This window comes from Loxodonta africana, chromosome X (genome assembly GCF_030014295.1).
Source record: "Loxodonta africana isolate mLoxAfr1 chromosome X, mLoxAfr1.hap2, whole genome shotgun sequence".
Lineage (NCBI taxonomy): Eukaryota > Metazoa > Chordata > Mammalia > Proboscidea > Elephantidae > Loxodonta > Loxodonta africana.
The window spans coordinates 25,945,171-25,954,120 of NC_087369.1; the positions used below are offsets into that span (position 1 = coordinate 25,945,171).

An 8,950-nucleotide genomic window follows, 5' to 3' on the forward strand; every position below is an offset into this window, starting at 1 on the left:
GCATGTGCCATATCTGTGCCTTCCTGATGGACTGTGCCTTACTGCTTGGCTAGAAAGCCACTGGCACACGGCTTCCCCAGTTCTGTGCCACTCCAACGGCAGGCTCCCTACCACTTTTTTTTTTTGGCTCCTGTTTCTTTCTCTTCTTTCCCAAACCGACTTAGCTCCACACATCACAACCTCCTCCTTCCTTCCTGCCTATCGGCACCATGCTCTGAACATTGCACCCTGAAGCAGCATAGGCATGGTCTACCCCCTGCACTGACCCCAGCCCCCCCTTTCAGCCCCGGTACGTGCCACAAACAAGCCATCCCAGCCCCTCCCCTTCCACTAGACCTGCCCTGCTGCACCATAGCTGAGAGATTGGCCCTGCTCACTGGACAAGGTGGTGAGAAATATCATGCCCGCAGATGAGCAAACAACAAAGAATGCACAGCCTGCCTGCTCAGGCATAACCAAATAAAACAAAAAAGCAGGATGTAATAAACAAATCTACAATCAACAAAGGAAGAAAATAACTACTGAATGTCCCAAAGACAGCACACAATATCAAAACATTTAAAAAAGGACAGGAGGTTTCCAGTAAGTGTCCAAAATACAACACCAGATGATCTTCCAGTAAAAGAAAAGGCACTGGAACTACTTGACAGGGAATTCAAATCTCTAATATTCAGAGCTATCCAACAACTGAAGGAAAAAGCAGACAAAAATGAGGAAAAAATACACGAATCATGGAAAAGACAGACAAAACAATGGAAGAATTCAGGAAAGTAGTACAGGAACAAAATGTCAAAATAAAATAACAACTAGAAATCATACAAAAACAACAATTAGAAATCTAAAAGATAAACAACAAGATTTCAGAAATGGACAGTTTCATAGAATGTCTGCGGAGCAGGCTTGAAACAATGAAGACAGGATCAGTGAAATTGAAGACAAATACTTAAATGCCACTTTGTTTGAGGAAAAATCAGAAAAAAGAATGAAGAAAAATTAAGAAACCCTGAGAATCATGTGGGACATAATCAAAGTAAAAATTTGCAAGACATCAGAGTTCCAGAACAGGGGAATAACACTCCACCTAAAAGCTGCAAAGTACACATTCTTTCCAACTCACATGGAACATTCTCTAGAATAGACCACATCTTAGGCCACAAAGCAACCCTCAACAAAATCCAAAACACTGAGAAGTACAAAGTATCTTCTTTGATCACAATGCCATCAAAGTAGAAATTAACAATAAGAAGAACAAGGAAAAAAAAATAATTACATGGAAACTGAACAATGCCCTGCTTAAAAACCACTGAGTAACAGAAGAAATCAAAGATAGAATCAAAAAATTCCTAGAATCAAACAAGAATGAAAACAGATCATACGAAAACCTTTGGGATACAGCAAAGGCAGTCCTCAGAGTTCAATCAATAGCAATAGATGCACACATCCAAAAAGAAGAAAGGGACAAAATCAAAACATTAGGTATGCAACTTGAACAAATAGAGAACAGCAAAAGAAGCCCCAGACACCAGAAGAAAAGAAATAATAAAGATCAGAGCAGAAACAAATGAAATAGAGAATAGAAAAACAATAGAAAGAATCAACAAAACCAAAAGTTGGTTCTTTGAAAGGATCAACAAAATCGACAAACCACTGGCCAAACTGACAAAAGAAAAACAGGACAGGGTGCAAATAACCCAAATATGAAATGAAATGGGAGACATTACAACAGACACAACTGAAATAAAAACGATCCTAACAGAGTACTATCAAAAACTATACTCCAAAAACTTGAAAACCTAGAGGAAATGGACAAATCTCTAGAAACACACTACCTATCCAAACTAACACAAGATGATGTTGAAAATCTGAACAGACCCATAACAATAGAAGAGATTGAAAAAGCAATAATAATAAAAAAAAAACTCCCAGCAAAAAAATAACTCTGGCCCAGATGGGTTTACTGGAGAATTCTACCAAACATTTAGAGAAGAGCTTACACCACTACTACTCAAACTACTTCAGAACATAGAAAAGGAAGGGATGCTTCTGAATTCATTCTATAAAGCCAGCATAACCCTGATATTAAAACCAGGCAAAGATACCACAAAAAAGAAAATTACAGACCAATATCTCTCATAAATATACATGTAAAAATTCTCAACAAAATTCTAGCCAATATAATTCAGAATCATATAAAAAAATAATAATACACCACAACCAAGTGGGTTTCATACCAGGTATGCAAGGATGGTTCAGCATTAGAAGATCAACCAACGTAATCCACCACATGAATAAAAGAATCACATGATCATCTCAATCGATGCAGAAAAGGAATTCAACAAAGTACAACACTCATTCCTGATAAAAACTCTCAATAAAATAGGTACAGAAGGGAAATTCCTTAACATAATAAAGGAACTCTATATAAAACCAACAGCCGACATCATTCTAAATGGACAGAGGCTGAAAACGTTCCCCTTGAGAACAAGAACAAGACAAGGATGCCCTTTATCACCACTATTAATTAGGATAGTGCTGGAAGTCCTAGGTAGAGCAATAAGGCAAGAAAAAGAAATAAAGGGCATCCAAATTGGTAATGAAGAAGTAAAACCGCCCCTATTTGCAGATGATATGATACTATACATAGAAAACCCAAAAGACTCTACGAGAAAACTACTGGAAGTGATAGAAAGATCCAACACAGTATCAGGATACAAGATAAACATACAAAAATCAGTTGGATTCCTAAACACCAATAAAAAGAATGATGAAAAGGAAATCAGGAAAACAATACCATTTATAATACCCCCCCAAAAATAAAATACTTAGGAATAAATCTAACCAGGGATGTAAAAGACATATACAAAGAAAACTACAAAACTCTATTGCAAGAAATCAAAATAGATCTGCATAAATGGAAAAATATACCATGCTCATGGATAGGTAGGCTCATTGTAAAAATGACAATTCTACCCAAAGCAATCTACAAATACAATGCAATCCCGATCTAAATACCAACAACATTCTTTAAAGAGATGGAAAAACTAGTCATTAACTTTATATGGAAAGGGAAGAATCCCTGGATAAGTAAAGCACTATTGAAGAAAAAGAAGAAAGTAGGAGGATTCACACTACCTGACCTCAGAACCTACTATAAAGCTATGGTAGTCAAAACAGCCTGGTACTGGTACAACGACAGATACATTGACCAATGGAACAGAACTGAGGACCGAGATGTAAATCCATCCACATATGGTCAGCTGATCTTCGACAAGGGCCCAAAGTCCATCAAATGGGGAAAAGAGAGTCTTTTTAACAAATGGTGCTGGCAAAACTGGACGTCCATCTGCAAACAAATTAAACAGGACCCATACCTCACACCATACACAAAAAACTAATTCAAAATGGATGAAAGGCCTAAATATAAAACCAAAAACTATAAAGATCATAGAAGAAAAAATAGAATCAATGCTCGAGGTCCTAATACACGGCATTAACTGGCTACAAACCTAACTAACAACACACAAACTCCAGAAGATAAGCTAGATAACTGGCATCTTCTAAAAATTAAACACTTATGCTCATCAAAAGACTTCACCAAAAGAGTAAAAAGAGAACCTACAGACTGGGAAAAAAAATTCAGGCTATGACAAATCTGACAAAGGTCTAACCTCTACAACAAAAAGACAAAAAAATCCAATTAAAAAATGGGCAAAGGAAATGAACAGACACTTCACCAAAGAACACATTCAAGTGGCTAGCAGACACACGAGGAAATGTTCGCGATCACTAGTCACTAGAGAAATGCAAATCAAACCCACAATGAGACACCATCTCACCCCGGCATTACTGGCACGAATCAAAAAAACAGAAAATAAAAAATGTTGGAGAGGCTTCGGGAAGATTGGAACTCTCATGCACTGCTGCCATTTTGGAAAACGATATGGCGTTTCCTTAGAAAGCTAGAAATAGAAATACCAGATGATCCAGCAATCCCACTCCTAGGAATATATCCTAGAGAAATAAGAACTAACACATGAATAGACATATGCACACCCATGTTTGTTGCAACATTGATCACAATAGCAACAAGATGGAAACAACCTAGTTGCCCAACAACAGATGAATCGATAAACATACTATGGTACACACACACAATGGAGTACTACGCAACGATAGAAGAACAATAATGAATCTGTGAAACATTTCACAACATGGATGAATCTGGAGGTCATTAATGCTGAGTGAAATAAGCCAATCACAAAAGGACAAATACCGTATGAGACCACTACTATAAAAACTCAAGAAAAGGTTTACACACAAAAAGAAACAATCTTTGACGGTTACGAGGGAGGGAAGGGGTGGGAATGGAAAAACACTAAATAGACAATAGGTAATGGTAACTTTGGTGAAGGGTAAGACAGTACATAATACTGGGGAAGCCAGTACAGTTTGTCCAAGGCAAGGTCGTGGAAGCTCAATAGACACATTCAAACTCCCTGGGAGAGCAAATCACTGGGCTGAGGGCTGTAGGGACTATGGTCTCGGAGAACATCTAGCTCAACTGGTATAACACAGTTTACAAAGAAAATGTTCTACATTCTACTTTGGTAAGCAGTGCCTGGGGTCTTAAAAGCTTGGGAGCAGCCATCTAAGATACTCTACTGGTCTCACCCCATCAGGAGCAAGGCAGAAAAGAAAACCAAAGACACAAGGGAAAGATTAGTCCAAAGAACTAATGGACCACAACTACCGTGACCTCCACCAGACTCAGCCCAGCACAACTGGATGGTGCTCAGCTGCCACTGCCGACTGCTCTGACAGGGATCAGAATAGAGGATCCTGGACGGAGCTGGAGAAAAATGTAGAACAAAATTCTAACTCACAAAAAAAGACCAGACTTACCGGTCTGACAAGAGACTGGAGAAACCCTGAGAGTAGGGCCCCCAGGCATGCTTTTAACTCAGTAATGAAGTCACTCCTGAGGTTCACCCTTCATCCAAAGATTAGACAGACCCATGAAGCAAAATGAGACTAAAGGGGCACATCAAACAGGAGCAAGGACTAGAATGCAGGAGGGGACAGGAAAGCTGGTAACAGGGAACTCAAGTTCGAGAAGGGAGAGTGTTGATATGTCGTGGGGTTGGTAACTAATGTCACAAATCAATGTGTGTAATAATTGTTTAATGAGAAGTTAGTTTGTTCTGTAAACCTTCATCTAAAGTGAAAGAAAGAAAAAAAGACCAACAGCCCAAGGCTGATTCCTATGAGGCTGAGACCAGACATACCTCTCTCGCCCAACTTTTTACCAATTCTGACACCAACTGTCCCTCCCATGGCACCCTCCACTCCTCTTCTGGATTTGATAATTCGTTTCGATGGCCACACAGAACTCATAGTTATGGGGTTTTTTAGGAAGTAACAGGTTATAATTCAGGTTCAGGAACTCTCAGGATACAGTTCCCTGACGAAGACAGCCTCTTCTCAGCCGTGCCCGCAGGCATGCCTCTCTGCACTCTCAGCCTCTGCCCTGCTCGGGCAAGTGTTACAAAGCTCTTTTAGCTCTGCTGGTTAGTGCCCAGAGGTACCCCACTCTGCCAGTAAGCCTCAGCCCAAAGGCGCTCAGTGCTAGCTCAGGGGGTCAGCAAACCTAGCTCCACCAAGTGCCCAGAGGCATCCTACTCTGCCAGCAAGGCACTCAGCTTTCTTGCTCCATGGGCCAGGCTTCAGAAGGTCACCATGCAGTCTCCTGCTGGTGTCCTGGTTCTGCTGCCCTTTCTCTGCTGCTGCTTCTCACTGTCTTTGGTATTACAGCTCTCTCTTCATCTCGTACATCCAGGAGCTTCTCAGCACTGGGATTCCAGGTTCAAAGGAAGAGCTCCACTCCTGGCTCTTCTTTCTTGGTGTTGTTGAGATCATCCTTTCCCGCCTCCGGGATGGTTCATTTTAAGCCTAGTGGGATGGCAAAACTGACCAATCCCCTCATTAGGATTCCATATGCCTTACTTGCATTGGTCCCACCCCCACAAGGGTGACATGTGCCTTATTTACATTATTAGCAAGCTATCCAATCCCCTTGGTGGGTCACAGGCACCTCATCTGCATAGTCCCACCTAGTCATTTGGTGGGAGTTACAAAGACTATGGCTAGAAGGGCCATATTAAGTAATTCATCATACCACAACATGTCCACATAAAAACTTGTACACGAATGTCCGTAGCAGCATTATTCATAATAGCCAACAGGTAGAAACAATTGAAACATCCATCAGTTGGTGAACAGATACACAAAATGTGGTACATCCATACAATGGAATTGTATTCTGCAATAAAAAGGAGCAAACTACTACTATGTGTTACAACATGGATGAACCTCAAAACCAATATGCAAGGTGAAAGAAGCCAGAGGCAAAAGACCATATGTTACATGATTCCATTTATATGAAAAGGCGAATCTATATACACAGAATGTCTCTGAGGTTGGAATGGGGACGGACTGCAAATGGACACCAGAGATCTCTTTGTGGTGAGTGAAAAGTTCTAAACCTGGATTGTGGCGATGGTTGTACAACTCTGTGAATTTACTAAAAATCTTTGACTTGTATACCTAACACAGGTGAATTTTATGGTACGTAAATTTTACCTCAATAAAGCCAATTAAAAAAACAGTATATAAAAAAAGTATACTCAGACTTGGCTATGAATTTCAGCTCTGCTGCTAGCTGTGGAAACTTGGATATGTTACCTAAGCCTTTTGGGACTCAGTTTCCTCCTCTGTAAAATGAGAATAATAGTATCTACCTCATTATAAAGAAAACAAAAATCCACACAACTGACCAATAAGCAACATCATGATAAACAGAGAAAAGATTGAAGTTGCCAAGGATTTCATTTTACTTGGATCTACAATCAACGCCCATGGAAGCAGCAGCCAAAAAATCAAACAACACGCGCATTGGGCCAATCTGCTGCGAACAACCTACTTCAAGTGTTAAAAAGCAAAGATGTCATTTTGAGGACTGAAGCATGCCTGACCCAAGCCATAGTGTTTTCAATTGCCTCATATGTATGTGAAAGACAGACAGTGAATAAGGATGACCGAAAAATTGATGCCTTTGAATTATGGTGTTGGCGAAGAATATTGAATATACCATGGACTGCAGTAAAGAATGAACAAATCTGTCTCGGAAGAAGTACAGCCAGAATGCTCCTTAGAAGCAAGATGGTGAGACTTCGTCTCATGTACTTTGGACATGTTATCAGGAGGGACCAGTGCCTGCCTGGAGAAGGACATCATGCTTGGTAGAAGGTCAGCAAAAAAGCAAAAGACCCTCAAGGAGATAGATTGACACAGTGGCTGCAACAACAGGCTCAGACATAGCACAGACTGTGAGGATAATGCAGGACCTGGCAGTGTTTCATTCTGTTGTACACAGGGTCACTGTGAGTCGGAATCAACTTGATGACACCTAACAACTTCACTGGATTGTTGTGAGGATTAAATCAATATTTGGTAAGTAGGTGTCAATAATTTTAGGTGCCAATAATTTTAACCACTATTTTCATTAATTTGAAATTAATTATTGCTTCCTGTGCCTTTTTACTTCCAATAAAAATTTCTGACAATGAAGCATAATATTTAGTTATTTTCTATGTATTATCAATGAGTTTTATTTTATTGAGATGTAGTTTCCATACTATAACATTCACCCTTTTAAAGTATAGAATTCAGTGGTTTTTATTACAGTCACAAAGTTGTGCAACCATCACTATCTAATTCTGGAACTCTTTCACCACCTCAACGGGTTTTCTTAATTGGCTGGTATAACTATTTAGAAGCTAAGATAAATAAGAATTAAATATCACCATCCAAGTACAATATAGCATAGTTTCCACCATCACTTAGCCAGTGAATGCACTCATTGAAACACAGCTATCTATTTAGGTAAACCGTTGTACCTAAAATTTATTATATAAAACACATATTCATTTTAATCTTAAGTACTCAATGGGTACATATAACCTAAATTTTTATGTACCTCTCCTTATATCTTTTTTCCAGTTAATAATGAATACCTGTTTACAACAGAAAAACTGCAAAGCATAAAAATGTATGGAGTAAAACAAAAACCACCCAACTTCTTTTTAACACGCGATGAAAAAAGGTTTGAGTCTCAAAATTGTTTAAATTTTAAAATGACGATTGGTAATCTTCCCATTAAAGAAGTGGGTTTTCTTGGACCTGCTTTTTTAAAAACTTACTTTGGGCGCTCTTATGACACCTAGCTTCTCCCCGAAGCAAAATCCTTTCGGAGTGCACTCTAGTGCCACCACGGACCACCTCTCAAGGCCCTAGAGACCTCCGTCTGGTAACAAGTTAGGAACTTTGCTTTTCCTATCCGGGCGCCCCTGAGCCCTTCCCCTAACCTCCACGCGAGGGCGCCCTCCCCGAAGCCTGACAGGCGACGCGCGGAGCCTTGAGCGTAGCCCGCTCAGCACGCGGCCTCCTCCCAGCCACGAGCACCGTTGCAGGCAGCGCGGATCCCGAGCCGACTTCGCCTTATTAAATTGTACCCAGGAATCGGTAAATAACGACAGTCTCTCTATATTCTAGTTTCACACCCCAGATAAAATTCTCAAGTTTCGGCAAACCGGTTCGGGCAGCGCTCCCGGAAACGGAAATAGCTTCTCCCTTACCAGCGCGGAGCGTCGTGTTACGTTCCCCTCCAGGCCAAAGGACCTTTTCTGGAGCTGCCTTAAATGTTGCCTGCCCAAATAGCCAACAGTTCTGCGATTAGTAGATCCCGACACTTTGCATTGTGTTTCTTAGTAAGCCGACTAGCACTGAATGAGCCTAAGCGGAGAGAAGTCCAAGCAGTGAGGTCCCTGCTGCATGGGTCATCCGCCTTCGCTAGGCTTGGGCCCTCGTCTGTCTTCCCGCCTCGACTTCCCCG

The 8,950-nt window shown here is 40.6% G+C and overlaps 1 protein-coding gene across 1 annotated transcript in view; it reads right to left on the bottom strand.

Annotated features, from left to right (window-relative positions):
• The window catches only part of KLHL15 (kelch like family member 15), a 72,005-nt gene extending 63,099 nt beyond the window's left edge, over positions 1–8,906 (bottom strand). The window contains exon 1 of the mRNA XM_064278099.1: positions 8,694–8,906. The gene's annotated coding sequence lies outside the window, so the exon portion shown is untranslated. The remainder of the gene's footprint in view (positions 1–8,693) is intronic.
• Positions 8,907–8,950: the final 44 nt, after the last annotated feature.